We start from the raw sequence: 15,225 nt of genomic DNA on the forward strand, positions 1-15,225 counted from the left end.
CCGGCAAGATTTGCTTTGATGTATAAGCTGCACTTCTCTGAGTCACCCGTCTCAGGATGATTTCCTAAGGGATCAACACAACTCTCCTTTGTGCTTACTCGAGGACCTGAGGGACTGATCGAGGTCGTACCCGAATCAAATAAATATTAAAATGTAGTAACTAGGAATTGATCCTAGGTCGTTTCCCAACGAGCAATGATACACCAAATGTTCATAACAGATAGTAGGAAATAGTAACAAATTGGGGGGGGGGGGGGGTGTTTGCTTTTGTAAATTAAACATCGAGTAAAATTGAATTAGAAATTATCAGAATTAAAATGCGTTGCTTCCCCTTGATTCACAAGCAAGTCTCTTATCCTAGGTTGCGAGAATTTATCCTTTATCAGTTCAACCACTTAATCCAACCCTAAATTAAATTACTAAGCGAAATTTAACATAAAGCATTCATTATGTGATTAAGCATCACACACACCAATTACTCATAAACGATCATTAAGCATGAACGTAAATTAAGCGCAGAGACAATTAATCAAGCACTAAGCATGCATGAATTAATAGCAACAAATTCAGAGTAATTAGTGAAGAGGAAAAACTGAACAAAATTTAACAGTAATAATAGAACCTCAAAGAGAATTGTGCTTGATCCTCAAGAGAAAACAACGCTACGGACTTAGCCTTCCATTAATCAAATAGAGAACGAAATTTTATTGATAAAACTAAAAGTCTGAACTGGAATTGTAAAAAACGAAAATAAAAGAGAAAGAGAAGAGAGACTAAAACTGAAAATGAAAAATAGGAGAGAGAGAGAGAGAGAGGAAGGGGGGCCTAAACTAGAACCTTGGTGCTGTTATATAGTTTTCCGGCCCCAAAGCTTACAAATCTGTTTTAAATCCAAGCCCATAAATAAAATAAAATAAAATCTAGATAAGATAAGATAAGATCTAGATGAAATAATATCTAGATGAGATCAAATCTAAATAATATCTAGATAAGATAAAGTCTAGATAAGATAAAATTTTGTAGAATAAAATAGTCTGTCCTCTTCAAGTCCAAGCCCAATTCTGGATTCAAGCCCAATGCTTCATTAATTCCTAAAATTAGATTAAAAATATCAAATTAGCTTAATGAGCCCAAATAATAAAACTGCCTAATTAATTTGACAATTAAGACTAATCAGTAATTAAAATGGTGCAAAAAGGGTTAAGAAATAGGAGAAAATAATGGCACATCAAAACCCCCCATACTTAGCCTTTTGCACTCTTGGGCAAAATGAAACAAAGAACAAAATCCAAGGATATCAAAGAGAGACAAACAAAAACATTTACATATTTCTCAATGAACATCAAGGAATGAAAGGAATGGGTAACATCTAACATGAAGAGATCCAGATCCAAAGAGTCAAGACATTCGTGAAAATCATCCAAGCAACCCAATCATGGCAAATGAGTTAATCAGCTCAAGAATGAAAAGTGATAAAGGCTCACAAGATATACACTTTATCTCTCAAGTGTCTAGGCTACTATTTACCTTCAAAGCACCCATGAAAACCAACACCACATAAACTTGACAAGATTCTAAAATTGACAATCAACCCATAAACACAAGCACATGAGGATCAAAAGGTCTTTTAAGGTTGTAATGGGGCCAAGGACAAGATAGGGAAAAATATGGAATAAGTAGCTAAATCCCAAAGGAATAGAGGAGTAATGGGGAATAAGTGCATATTAAGAAAAAAATAAGAAGACCTAAAGATAAAATTTAAACATAAAGAGTAGAACCAAGAGTCACATCATTCTTTTTCTATTTAAGATCTTATTCACTCAACTTTATTGCTTTTCTTTTTCTTTTTTTTTTTCGAATTGATTCAACTTGAAATTTTTATTTTTTTTTGCCAATTTTTTTGTTTTTTTTTCTTTTTTTTTAACAGTAACATTTGAGAACTAGCATATAACAGTAACATTTGAGAACTAGCATATAATTCAGCAGCATGTCCAACGTTTAACCCATATACAATGTACATTAGTATGGCTCAAAAACACATCATGAAGCATAGCCAACAAAACATGTTTTCCAACAACCCCCCCCCCCCCCCCAACACACTTATTCCCAAAACAATTCCAAAGCTCCAAAATTCCTTAAGGGTAAGGTGATATCATGGTTTTTCACTTAAGGCTTACAGTGAGCTTTAAAACAAGGAAAGGGAAACAAGGCACAAAAAGGCTATCAAAGGAATTAATTCAAGGTAGGTCCATTTGGCTAGAGGCTTATAAGAACAAAATTGCCTAAATCATTTCCAAATATGCATGTGAATTAGGAAGCATCAACAAGAATCAAGCCAAGGCTATTGTGCAAGCAATCAATGGAGCAAAACACACCAAAAGATTATGATGATGGATGGCTCAAATTCTCACAAAGGTAAACTTATCACTTCCAAATTGAGCTTTCAAAACTATCATGACATGTAGAGGAAAAACAAGGATTTCAAATCACAAAATGTCAAGAGACTTTTATTTTCAGAACAATTACCCATTTCTTGAACATATCCTATAATTCAAAGAAAAACATGCAAAGTTGTACATGCAAACAAAATTGACCAAAATTAAACCAGAACCCAACAAAACTAACAAAATTAAACTAATTTAACACAACTAACAAAACCAAAACCAAAGAACACACTCCCCCCCATACCGAAACAACACATTGTCCTCAATGTAGCACAATTAAAAGATTAAGAGCAATTAAACCATCAAATAGAATCATACAAATGTAATAAAGGTAAAGAAGGAGGTAGGAAAGAAAAACTCCCTAAGTCATGGTGGAGGAAGAGTAGGGTGGAGTAAGGAAGTCTCTTCCACCACTACGTGAATGGCTTAAGTCGGTGTCCATTGACCTTGAAGCTCTTGTTTGTGGAGTCGCTTTTGATCTCAACTGTACCATAAGGAAAAACATTAGTAACAACAAAAGGACCAATCCACTTAGACCTCAACTTACCACTCATGAGTCCGAGCTTAGAATTATACAATAACACTTTTTGCCCAACCATGAAGTCCTTCTTAATTATCATGCTATCATGGAACTTCTTGGTTTTTTCTTTGTAGAACTTGGCATTCTCACATGCTTCTAGGCGGATCTCATCTAACTCACTCAATTGCAACTTTCTTTCCTCACCAGCTTGATCCATAGAGAAGTTGCAGGTCTTCACTGCCCAGTATGCTTTGTGCTTAATCTCCACTGGAAGATGACATGCCTTTCCAACGACAACCCGATAAGGAGACATTCCTATGGGTGCTTTGTAGGCAGTCCTATGTGCCCAAAGAGCATCATCTAGCCTGGTACTCCAATCTTTCCTGCTTGGTTGCACAATCTTCTCTAAAATTCTCTTGATCTCCCTGTTAGAAATTTTTGCTTGTCCATTGGTTTGGGGGTGGTATGGTGTGGATACCCTATGGACAACCCCATACTTTTTAAGCAAGGCATGCATTGATTTGATGCAAAAATGGGTTCTTTGATCACTAACGATTGCTTTAGGTAATCCAAACCTGCAAAACAAATTAGATTTGACAAAATCTACAACAACCTTAGCATCATTAGTTCTAGTGGGCTTGGCTTCCCCCCATTTTGAAACATAATCAACTGCAAGGAGAATGTAAACATAACCAAAAGATACAGGAAAACGGCCCATGAAATCTATACCCCAGACATCAAACACCTCATAGAATAGCATAGGTTGCTGAGGCATTTGTTGTCGCCATGTAAGTGCACTTCCTACTCTCTGACACTGCTCACAAGTGCTACAAATCTTCCACGCATCTTTAAAGATGGTGGGCCAATAAAAGCCACAGTCAAGCACTTTGCGGGCTGTCCTTTGAACACCCAGATGACCTCCCGGTGCGGAAGAATGACAAAACTGCAGGATTGAGTCAGTCTTATGATTTGGAATGCATCATCTAACAACCTGATCACTGCACAATTTCCACAAGTAGGGGTCATTCCAAATAAAATGCTTAGCATCACATTTAATTTTATCTTTTTGGGCCTTAGATGCTAAGGGAGGAAAAACAGAAGCAACTAAATAATTGACAATGTTAGCAAACCAGAGAGCAGAAAGAGAATCAGAAATACTATACAATATATATAAATGATCATCCGGGAAATCATCCCGAATGGGTGAGTCCTCATCAGACACATGCTCGATCCGACTCAAATGATCAGCAACTAAATTTTGTGCTCCGCTCCTATCATGGATCTCCAAGTCAAACTCTTGGAGCCAGAGCATCCATCGGATCAACCTAGGCTTTGAATCAGCCTTCTGCAACAAGTACTTTAAAGTTGCATGGTCAGTATAAACAATAATGCAAGTACCAAGCAAATAAGAACAAAATTTTTCAAGAGCAAAAACTATGGCTAGTAGCCCTTTCTCAGTAGTAGTATAATTCGCTTGGGCAACATCTAAAGTCCTAGAAGCATAATATATCACCCTAGGCAATTTATCAATTTTCTGAGGAAGGACAGCCCCCAATGCATAATTTGATGCATCACACATAAGCTCAAAAGGGGATGTCCTTTTGCAACAAGTTGGATAGTGGAAGGGCTACCTTGTTACAATCTCTTATAAAGCGCCTGTAGAATCCTGCATGACCAACAAAAGATCGCACCTCTCGCATGCAAGAGGGGTAAGGCAATTGTGAAATAACAAAATTTTTTGCAGGATCTACTTCAATGCCCTTATTGGAAATAATATGGCCTAAAACTATACCTTGCTCAACCATAAAATGACATTTTTCAAAATTTAGAACAAGGTTAGTTTCAATGCATCTATTCAAAACCTTTTCCAGACTATCCAAACAAATATCAAAAGAGGATCCATATACAATGAAATCATCCATAAGCACCTCTATGCAATTTTCTAAAACATCACTAAAAATACTAATCATGCACCGCTGGAAGGTACCAGGGGCATTGCAGCGGCCGAAAGGCATCCTCCTATAGGCAAAAGTGTCGAAGGAGCAGGTGAATATGGTCTTTTCCTGATCCTCAAGAGCAATAGTGATTTGCATATAACCAGAAAAACCATCAAGGAAATAGTAGTGAGATTTACCTGCCAGGCGTTCAAGCATCTGGTCAATGAATGGCAGTGGAAAATGGTCATTTTTGGTAACCTGGTTCAGCCTTCTATAGTCAATGCAGACTCTCCAACTGTTTTGCACCCGAGTAGGAATCAGTTCCTCCTTCTCATTTTTTATCATGGTGAGGCCGGTTTTCTTCGGAACTACCTGGATGGGACTCACCCATTAGTTGTCGGAGATAGGATAAATGATTCCAGCATGCAAAAGCTTGGTTACCTCCTTCTTCACTACATCAAGAATCACCGGGTTGAGTCTTCTCTGTGGCTGTCTTACTGGTTTAGCCTCATCCTCTAAATTTATCCGATGCATACATGTGGATGGGCTAATACCAGGAATGTCCGCCAGGGTTGTCCAGCCTATAGCCTTCTTATGCTTCTTGAGAACTGATAACAGCTTTTCCTCTTGCTCATCAGCAAGGGAGGCAGATATAATTACTGGAAAACTTTTTCTATCATCCAAGTAATCATATTTTAAATTTGATGGCAGAGGCATCAATTTTGGTGTGGATGGCTGGATAGTGGTAGAAAGAAATGGTTTCTCAGCCTGTACCTCATAAAGAAAGTCAGAGGTATGTGTACTTCCTGAAACATGGTTAGTTCTATCTGACTCTATAAAATCAATCTCAAGAGGTAAAACATCAGCAGACATGTAATCAATATCAAATTCAGATTCACTCTCAGCATCAAATTCAGACATATGATCAAGTACAAATTCAGATTCAATGCATGAAGAGTGACAGGCATGCAGATTAGAATGAAGATCAGTCATGTATTCATCAACAATATGGTCAATTATTTCAACAAGAAATACAGAAAGATCTTCAGATGGGTGTTTCATAGCATGAAGAATATTAAAATGAACAGTTATATCACCAAACTCCATAGATAGTGTGCCTACATATACATTTATCTTAGTTCTAGCAGTTTTCATAAAAGGTCTGCCTAGAATGATGGGAACTGATCCTTTAGAAAATCCCTCCTCCATATTTAAAATATAAAAATCAACAGGGAAAATCAACTCACCAACTCTAACTAAGACATCCTCTATGAAACCAGCAGGATAGGCAACACTTCTATTAGCTAAATGAATTACCACATCAGTTGACTGCAAAGGACCTAGAGATAGAGAATTAAAAATAGACAGAGGCATAACACTAACAGAAGCTCCTAAATCAAGCATGGCATTGTCAAACTTATTGTTCCCTATAATATAAGGTATGTTGAATGTACCTGGATCTTTACATTTTTCAGGGATTTGGGGAACAGATTTACCAATCAATGCAAAGACATTTCTGCCCATACTAATTCTTTCACTTCCTTTAAGCTTTCGCTTATTAGTGCACAACTCCTTCAAGAATTTAGCATATATTGGAATTTTCTTTATTGCATCCAGCAGAGGTATGTTTAAATTGCTCTTGGAGGGAATGGAAGAAGGATATGTTGCTTCTCTTTAGATTCACCTGCATAGAAATTGTTAGGTAACTTACTCTTTAAATTTTTGTCATCATCTTTTTCTGGAGTAGAGTGAGGTTGGGCAGGTTCATTGGCGGATGAGGAAGATGTTACTGGTTGAGGTTCTTGACACTACTTTCCTGACCTCAATGTAATGGCACTCACATTTTTGTGATTCTGGACATATTGAGAAGGTAATCTATCAGAATTATGGGACTGTTGTTGATTTAACTGTGTAGCCAACTGTCCCATCTAATTAGTTAAGCTCTGAATGGAGGCTATGGTCTCTTGCTGAAACTGCATGTTTTGCATAGTCATTTGCCTCACAAGTTCTTCAAGGGAAGGTTGCGGAGGGGCCTCAACTGTTTGTTGTTTCTGGGGCTGTTGCTGTTGTTGTTGTTGTTGGATTGGTGGAGGGACGTATGGTCTGCTTGGGCCAACAACATTTTGAAAATAAGGCTGTTGTTATTGCTGCTGTTGTGAAGGATTCGACCATCTAAGGTTGGGATGATTCCTCCATCTGGGATTGTACCTGTTGCTGGAGAGGTCATAGTTATTCTGTTGTGGCTGATTTTGCTGCTGAGGTTGAGGAGGTCTGTTGTAGATGTTTGCAGCATAAGCTTCAAGCTGTTCAATTGCTTCAGATTGTTGCATAGAAGGGCAAAGGTCTGTGTGGTGGTCGATAGAGGAGCATAAACCACAGAGTCTGGAGATAGGTGCAGATTTTTTATTCATGGCCAGTTGGGTTACCAGGTTAACCAAGGCATCTAGTTTACCTTCAAGCTTCTTAGTCTCACCTGATGAAGATGAATTCGTGGCTACTTCATGCACTCCTCTAATGACAATAGCATCACGTCTGGCACTAAATTGCTAGGATTTTGAAGCCATCTTCTCAATTAAATTTCTGGCTTCAACAGGGGTCATGTCTCCAAGGGCTCCATCACTGGCAACATTTATCATACTTCTCTCTATGTTACTGAGTCCTTCATAAAAATATTGGAGAAGAAGCTACTCAGAAATTTGGTGGTGAGGGCAACTAGCACATAGTTTTTTAAATCTCTCCCAGTATTCATATAGGCTCTCTCCACTGAGTTGCCTAATGCCTGAAATATCCTTTTTATGGTAGTGGTCCTAGATGCAGGGAATAATTTTTCTAAGAATACTCTCTTGAGGTCATCCTAGCTCGTGATGGACCTTGGAGCAAGGTAATATAGCCAGTCCTTTGCCACTCCCTCTAAAGAATGAGGAAAGGCCTTCAAAAATATGTGATCCTCCTGGACATCTGGTGGTTTCATGGTGGATCATACAATATGGAATTCTTTCAGATGCTTGTGTGGGTCTTCACCTGCAAGGCCATGAAACTTTGGAAGCAAATGGATCAGTCCAGTTTTAAGAACATATGGGACATCCTCATCAAGGTATTGGATGCACAAGCTTTCGTAGGTGAAATCAGGTGCAGCCATTTCCCTTAAAGTCCTCTCACGGGGTGGAGGTTGTGCCATGTTCTCAGAATATTCAAAATCAGAATGCTCAAAATCACCAATATCAGAATACTCAGGATGCTCAAAAGGTACTAAATGATGTCTAACTAATCTATGAAATGTCCTATCTATCTCAGGATCAAAGGGTTGTAAGTTAGATGGATTTCCCCTAGTCATACACTAAATTCAGCATGCACAACTAGTTGTCTTCTTATGCAAGTAATAGTGTAGGTTTGAACAACAGCTACCATAAAATGATATCCAAATGACTTGAAATTTTGTGAGCCACCTTATAAAATGATGAGAAGATAGCACAAAAAATTTCAAATGAAAATTCGAAGTCTAACTATATAAGCTAAATATGATAAGTTGAGAAAAATAAGAGAATAAAACTTGGAAAAAAAAATTTGACAGAATCACCTTTTTTGGACGATGGAGACCTCAGCCAGCCTGTGGCGGCTTTCATGGCGTAGGAAATTTTTTTCTACCCCAAATACATATATAATAATAGCGATTCTGATAACCAGAGCAAAAGTTTTGGTCGTTTGAAGTTTTGACAAAAATCAAATTTGCTACTTTTTTGAAACTTTCAAATCTGACCAAACTAAAGGCTCTAGCAATTTTTCCCACAAAGTACAGATTAAAATAAGTTACCACAAAAAAATTCAGCCAAAAATAATAACTCTAGCTACCAAAACAAAAAATCTCAAATAATTCAGCAAGGGTGGTCGCTAAAATCCGTCGCTACATGATTTCCACTACTACTCTGTTTTGCCGCAAGCAAAAGTAGTCGCTAAATCCGTCGCAAAACACTTTTCACAACAAAACACCCAAAACTGAAACAGGGGAAGCGCTTAATAGAAAAACTAAAATAGAACACACACTAAACAAAATACCAAGACACTAAACAACACTAACACACACTAACACAACACTAACAATTAAACATAAAACACGAAAGAATTAAACACTAACACGACACAAGCTATTATGAACCTTTGGACACTGCTCCCCGGCAACGGCGCCAAATTTGATCGAGGCCGTACCCAAATCAAATAAATATTAAAATGTAGTAACTAGGAAGTGATCCTAGGTCGTTTCCCAACGAGCAATGATACACCAAATGTTCATAACAGATAGTAGGAAATAGTAACAAATTGGGGGGGGGGGGGGATTGTTTGCTTTTGTAAATTAAACAGCGAGTAAAATTGAATTAGAAATTATCAGAATTAAAATATGTTGCTTCCCCTTGATTCACAAGCAAGTCTCTTATCCTAGGTTGCGAGAATTTATCCTTTATCAGTTACTAAGCGAAATTTAAGATAAAGCATTCATTATGTGATTAAGCATCACACACACCAATTACTCATAAACGATCATTAAGCATGAATGTAAATTAAGCGTAGAGACAATTAATCAAGCACTAAGCATGCATGAATTAATAGCAACAAATTCAGAGTAATTAGTGAAGAGGAAAAACTGAACAGAATTAAACAGTAATAATAGAACCTCAAAGAGAACTGTGCTTGATCCTCAAGAGAAAACAACGCTACGGACTTAGCCTTCCATTAATCAAATAGAGAACGAAATTTTATTGATAAAACTAAAAGTCTGAACTGGAATTGTAAAAAACGAAAATAAAAGAGAAAGAGAAGAGAGACTAAAACTGAAAATGAAAAATAGAAGAGAGAGAGGAGAGAGAGAGAGAGGAGAGAGAGAGGGAGGGGGGCCTAAACTAGAACCTTGGTGTTGTTATATAGTTTTCCAGCCCCAAAGCTTACAAATCTGTTTTAAATCCAAGCCCATAAATAAAATAAAATCAAATCTAGATAAGATAATATAAGATCTAGATGAAATAATATCTAGATGAGATCAAATCTAAATAATATCTAGATAAGATAAAGTCTAGATAAGATAAAATTTTGTAGAATAAAATAGTCTGCCCTCTTCAAGTCCAAGCCCAATTCTGGATTCAAGCCCAATGCTTCATTAATTCCTGAAATTAGATTAAAAACATCAAATTAGCTTAATGAGCCCAAATAATAAAACTGCCTAATTAATTTGACAATTAAGACTAATCAGTAATTAAAATGGTGCAAAAAAGGTTAAGAAATAGGAGAGAATAATGGCATATCAGGGACCAACCAGAGGCTCTGGAGGCAGTACAAGTCCCTGAGATTGCATCTGGGACTGCATCTAGCTGAACGATGCCATGAGCTGCCGAGTCACTTTTTCTATGATCTCTCCTCTAGCTGGTCCCTGATTTGCTGGGTCAGCTGTTGCAATTCTTCAGGAGGTAGCAAGGAAGAGCTGCAGGACGTCCGTGGAGCCGATCCGAAGTATTGCCTGATGGTGACACCGGCTCCAACAGCCCGGACACATCCAGGGTGCTCTGGACGTCCAATAGCAGCGGTGAGAACATCCTGACATCCATGGGGGACGAAGGATCCCTATGATGCCTGCTCCTCAAAGGAATCCTGCATAGAAAATAAACATTTGTACATGGCATTCACAAAATAAAGAAATATAATTTTAATGGTTAGTTGAAAATGACTTACGATCTTCTCAGTGATTCTCATTGCGGCCTCAGTCGTCATCTCCCCTGTTTTCTTTGTGTCGGCCATCTTCCACTTCACGTGGCGTCTGACGGGGGATGGAGAGTCAATGACACCATCAACGCTTCCTGACTGTGCAGCTTCCTTCAGCTTCTTCTTAGTCTTCTCAGCTAGGAGTTTCTGCTTCAAATATTCATAACCCCCACGAGACAAAACGTGGGGGGCAGTGTTCTGTTTCTGGATGGCCTATGCCTTTTTCCGCACATCCTGCAAAAATAAAACAATAATGCTTCAAATTGCTAGAATGAATTATAACAAGTTAATGCTTTTTGAAAAACAACTTAAATGGCAAGGTACATACCTCCCAAGAAGGGTCTCTGCGAGTCTGGCAAAATTGGGCCCATTTTTCCTTGCTTATGCCGTATTTCTCACAGACAATGTCGTCCACACCGTCCTAATCAGCTGCAAGGGCCCATTTCCTCGTGAGGTCTGATTCAAACTGCCTCTATCTCTCGCCGACAATCTTAAGTAACTTCTTTTTCGTCCTACTGTCAGAAGCCTCTGGGATTTCAAATTCTGCCTAACAATAACAAATAAGGTTTATTTGTTACAATAATGTATTTTTTGGCTATTAATTAAAGAACATCAAATATGAAAAGAAAAATACCTGAATATCCTCCCAAATCAAGTCCTTTCAAGCAGTAGTGACCTCTTTCATGTTCTCGTACGTGACGTCCACCTTATCATGCACCACAATCCCCAAATATATTCTTAATTTCTTCCTGTGGGGACCATCGGCCTTGCCGATAGCAGGTAGCAGGATCAACATGGACCACTAGTCTCTCAGCACTAGGTGGTCTAGTACACAAGGATCGTAGACGTGAGGCTTTGCGTGTCCGCTTCACGACAGATGACGAAGTTGATGCATCGGAAAGAGGAGAAGGAGGAGGAGGAGGAGGCGAGGCAGGTGGAGAAGCCATGATCCATTATACGTCATCAAAATGTAAATTTTGATTACAAACAAATATCGACATCAACATTTCTTTATGTAACTAATTTGGAAATCTGGGTTTCGGGGGTGCTTATGCTTTATTATTGTAGTTGGGTATGTGTATTCTTTTGTGAATATGTTAGAGGTATGACGGATTCATTTTATCTGTGATTCATTATTATCTAAGGCTTTTGGATTGGAGAGGGACGGTCTCTCGCTCTGTGTGTGTGTGTGTGTGTGTGTGTGTGTGTGTGTGTTTGGCACGGACTTGAGTTGTGGCCTATGGTGTGTGCAGGCTTGGGAAGACCAAAAGGAGTTGTTTTGTGACCAAATGCCTGAGGCACGTAGGAGTTTGGGGGCTGCAACATATATAGGAGTGCCTAACAAACTTGACAGGACTTACTAGTTGGGGTTTTGGTTCCATATACCATTCTGGAAATTAAGTTGTGGGTTAAAGAGGCTCAAACTAATGTGTATGTGGATGATAGGGAAAAAAACTAAGTTATGAAGAAACTATGAATAAAGGTAAGTATATTCTTCCGAACAATTTCATGTCTAGGCTACGTATAGGGTACTACACTATTTAAAAGGCAATCTTAAGAAAACAATTATTGTTTCCAAATAATACTCTGGCCTTAGAACCTTGCACTTAAACTATATATGGCTTAATCCTTGTAATTAATACCTTAACAAATTTTCATAAAAACATACATTTAAGCAGAAATTTCAGATCGAGTATATGGTAAAAAAACCAGCAATTTCAGAGACATTCTCAAGTAAGGAAGCTTGAACGAATGTAAAAATTATCAATCAAAACTCATAGCTTCAAGTGAGATTATCCAAACTTCTCAACTCTCTGTCAGCTTGAAGCTTCTAGGACTTTAACATGTAGCTAGTAGTGGTATTTGGCTATACTATTTTAATACAGGTTTTGATACATGCTTTACACATATACATGTATATATAACAAGTAGTAACAATGTGCTTTACCTGGACTTTATATAATGATACAGCTTCCACAACAACACCAATGGACAAACCAAGTTCAACTACAACAAACTAATTCAGTTTCACCTGCAGTTGATATAATGAGTAATGGCATTAGAAGAACTCAAAGCCAAACCAAGTTCAAGTACAACAAACTAATTCAGCTTTTTCTCAACCAAAGTATGTCAAACTACTTGTTGGCTATTAAAAGTGTTAGTTATTCATGTGACAGGCAAAGAGAGTTGTAAGACGATAATTCTTGTTTCTATTCATGATTAAGATATACAACAGCTGTTTCAGATTTAATAGGTGTGAAAGAGGAGCTGTAAGCATTGCACAAAGAACCTATTGCCTTAGTGACTGATAGAAATGTAGCTATTAAGAAAGCTGAAAAGTAAATTAGTTGCAGCTCAAAAGGTGAATATCAAACCAACCATCAATTTCTAGCTAACATGTGCTTATTTAAAACTGTCAATGAAGTATTGCGGCATTAATTTGATACAAATTAATCAAGAACAATGATTACACAGACAACTTGGTAGTTTTGGCTTACACCAGAGCCAACATTTTTTTTTCTTTTTTGGGACGTGGGTACATGAAAATTTATGGGGAGAAAAGTTGTTGCATTCCAAGTTCATGACATAGCACAAGCCATTTCAAATGGTACTTAAAGTTACAAATGACATACCAATGGGCCTCATTTACATAAATTTGTCAACAAACACTTATAGGAGAGAAAAAAATATAGGAGGTAAAATGAATCAAATTTCCCCCTTAAGTGAAAATTAACTTGTGCACCTAGCTTCTGGACAAATTAGATTAGGGAGTTTTTAAACAATTAATGGGAGAAGTTTAATTCACTGAACCTCTTTATTTTATTATCTTATAAATGCTTATCAAAAAGTTTATTCAAACTGGGCTTAAGTAGATAAAATTTGATCCTACTAGTTGAAGTTAACCCTCATTAACAGAGTCTACAATTTATATAAAGACCCACTCGCAAAATCTCATGTTTCATACCATAGCCCAAAACCACAACATATAGTACAACTCAAATTTCCATTTTCATACAAAGTTACAATTTGTTACTTATACTACTACACTTTAGTTGTTCCAACACAAGTGTTTGTGGCAACAACTTTGATTTGAGGTTCTACTTTTTTTTTTGTAATCAAGAATATTTGAGGTTTTTATTTGATATTCATCGAGTCAGACCATTTTTTGAGTAAAGTGATATCCTCTGCCATTTCATTCTTAACTCCAAACTTTAGACGCTCCACCGTGTTTTTTTGTTACTTATACTACACCCTTTTAGTGTTTGTAGCAAGGACTTTTGTGTGAGGTTTGTCATAATCAAGAGATATCTAATCCTTCTATTTGATACTCAATTACTCCTCTGGTCGGCCTATTTTGAGATAAAGTGATATCTTTAATCTCAATTCTGTTCCTAAGATTAAGAATCGAATCTCAGATTTTAGTTAGGAACTCAAGTGTCAAATCACTTGTATCAAGGACTTCTAGTTGATTTGAGGTTCGTTGCACTATAACATGGGGAAGCAAGTTGGCTTCGAGGATGTTCTAAGATACTTTGACGAAGATGGTGATGGAAAGGTTTTGCCTTCAGAGCTAAAGCACGGGCTCGGAATGATGGGTGGTGAGCTTCCAATGAAGGAAGCTAAGATGGCAATTGCGGCATTGGATTCTGATGGAGATGGGTTGCTGAGTTTGGAGGATTTCATTGCTCTCATGGAAGCTGGGGGAGAATAGCAGAAGTTGAATGACTTGAAGGTAGCTTTTGAGATGTATGACACTGAAAGATGTGGGTTTATAACCCCTAAGAGGTTGAAAAAAATTCTTAAGAAGATGGGTGAGTCCAAATCCATTGATGAGTGCAAATCTATGATCAAACAATTTGATTTGAATAGGGATGGTGTCCTAAGCTTTGAAGAATTCAGAATTATGATGCAGTGAGGCATGTATATATAAATGTTGATTATGTATAATGTGTATTTGAAATTTGATTGATTTGTTTGCATATCCTATGTATAACACTATAAAATGGGATAAATACTTCGAAGATGTTCAGATTTCACCTCAACAAACAAAGTTGATGCTTCACGTGGTTGCAACTTTTGAACCACCTCTGCAACTACTTCCTGCAAGAAACAACATAGATTAATAAACATTACAAAAAACAATTGTATGACTTACGTAAATGAATATAGCAAAATCAAATATATAAATAGAAAATTACATTAAATGATGTTAATTAATTCTCTTTCATCATGATCAGTACGATTAGCATGAACGTCGTCAGCTTCTTCTTCGTTAGGAGTGATTTGTATGGACAAAGGACTAACATAGGTGTCCATGTATGAATCATCATCTTCTACATTAACACCAATTGTTTTGCCCGGTAGAACCACGCACCACCTTTCATCATAAGGGTCTTGCACATAAAATACTTGTCTAGCTTGTTCTGCCATGATGAAAGGGTCATTGTGGTAACCAAGTTTCTTTAGGTCTACCAATGTAAATCCTATATCATCGGTGCGTACACCGGTGTTGCTGTCAACCCATTTACATTTGAAAACACAAACAGTAAATTTCACATAGTTAAGCTCCCAAATTTCA

General features: G+C 37.4%; 2 pseudogenes; one reads left to right on the forward strand and one right to left on the reverse strand.

Annotated features, from left to right (window-relative positions):
• LOC100781664 (galactokinase-like) overlaps window positions 1-15,225 on the reverse strand; it is a 68,825-nt pseudogene that overhangs the window by 26,098 nt on the left and 27,502 nt on the right.
• Window positions 14,049-14,626, forward strand: LOC106797055 (calcium-binding protein CML38-like; annotated as a pseudogene).

The sequence above is a fragment of the Glycine max genome, chromosome 18, assembly GCF_000004515.6.
Source record: "Glycine max cultivar Williams 82 chromosome 18, Glycine_max_v4.0, whole genome shotgun sequence".
NCBI classification, from domain to species: Eukaryota; Viridiplantae; Streptophyta; class Magnoliopsida; order Fabales; family Fabaceae; genus Glycine; species Glycine max.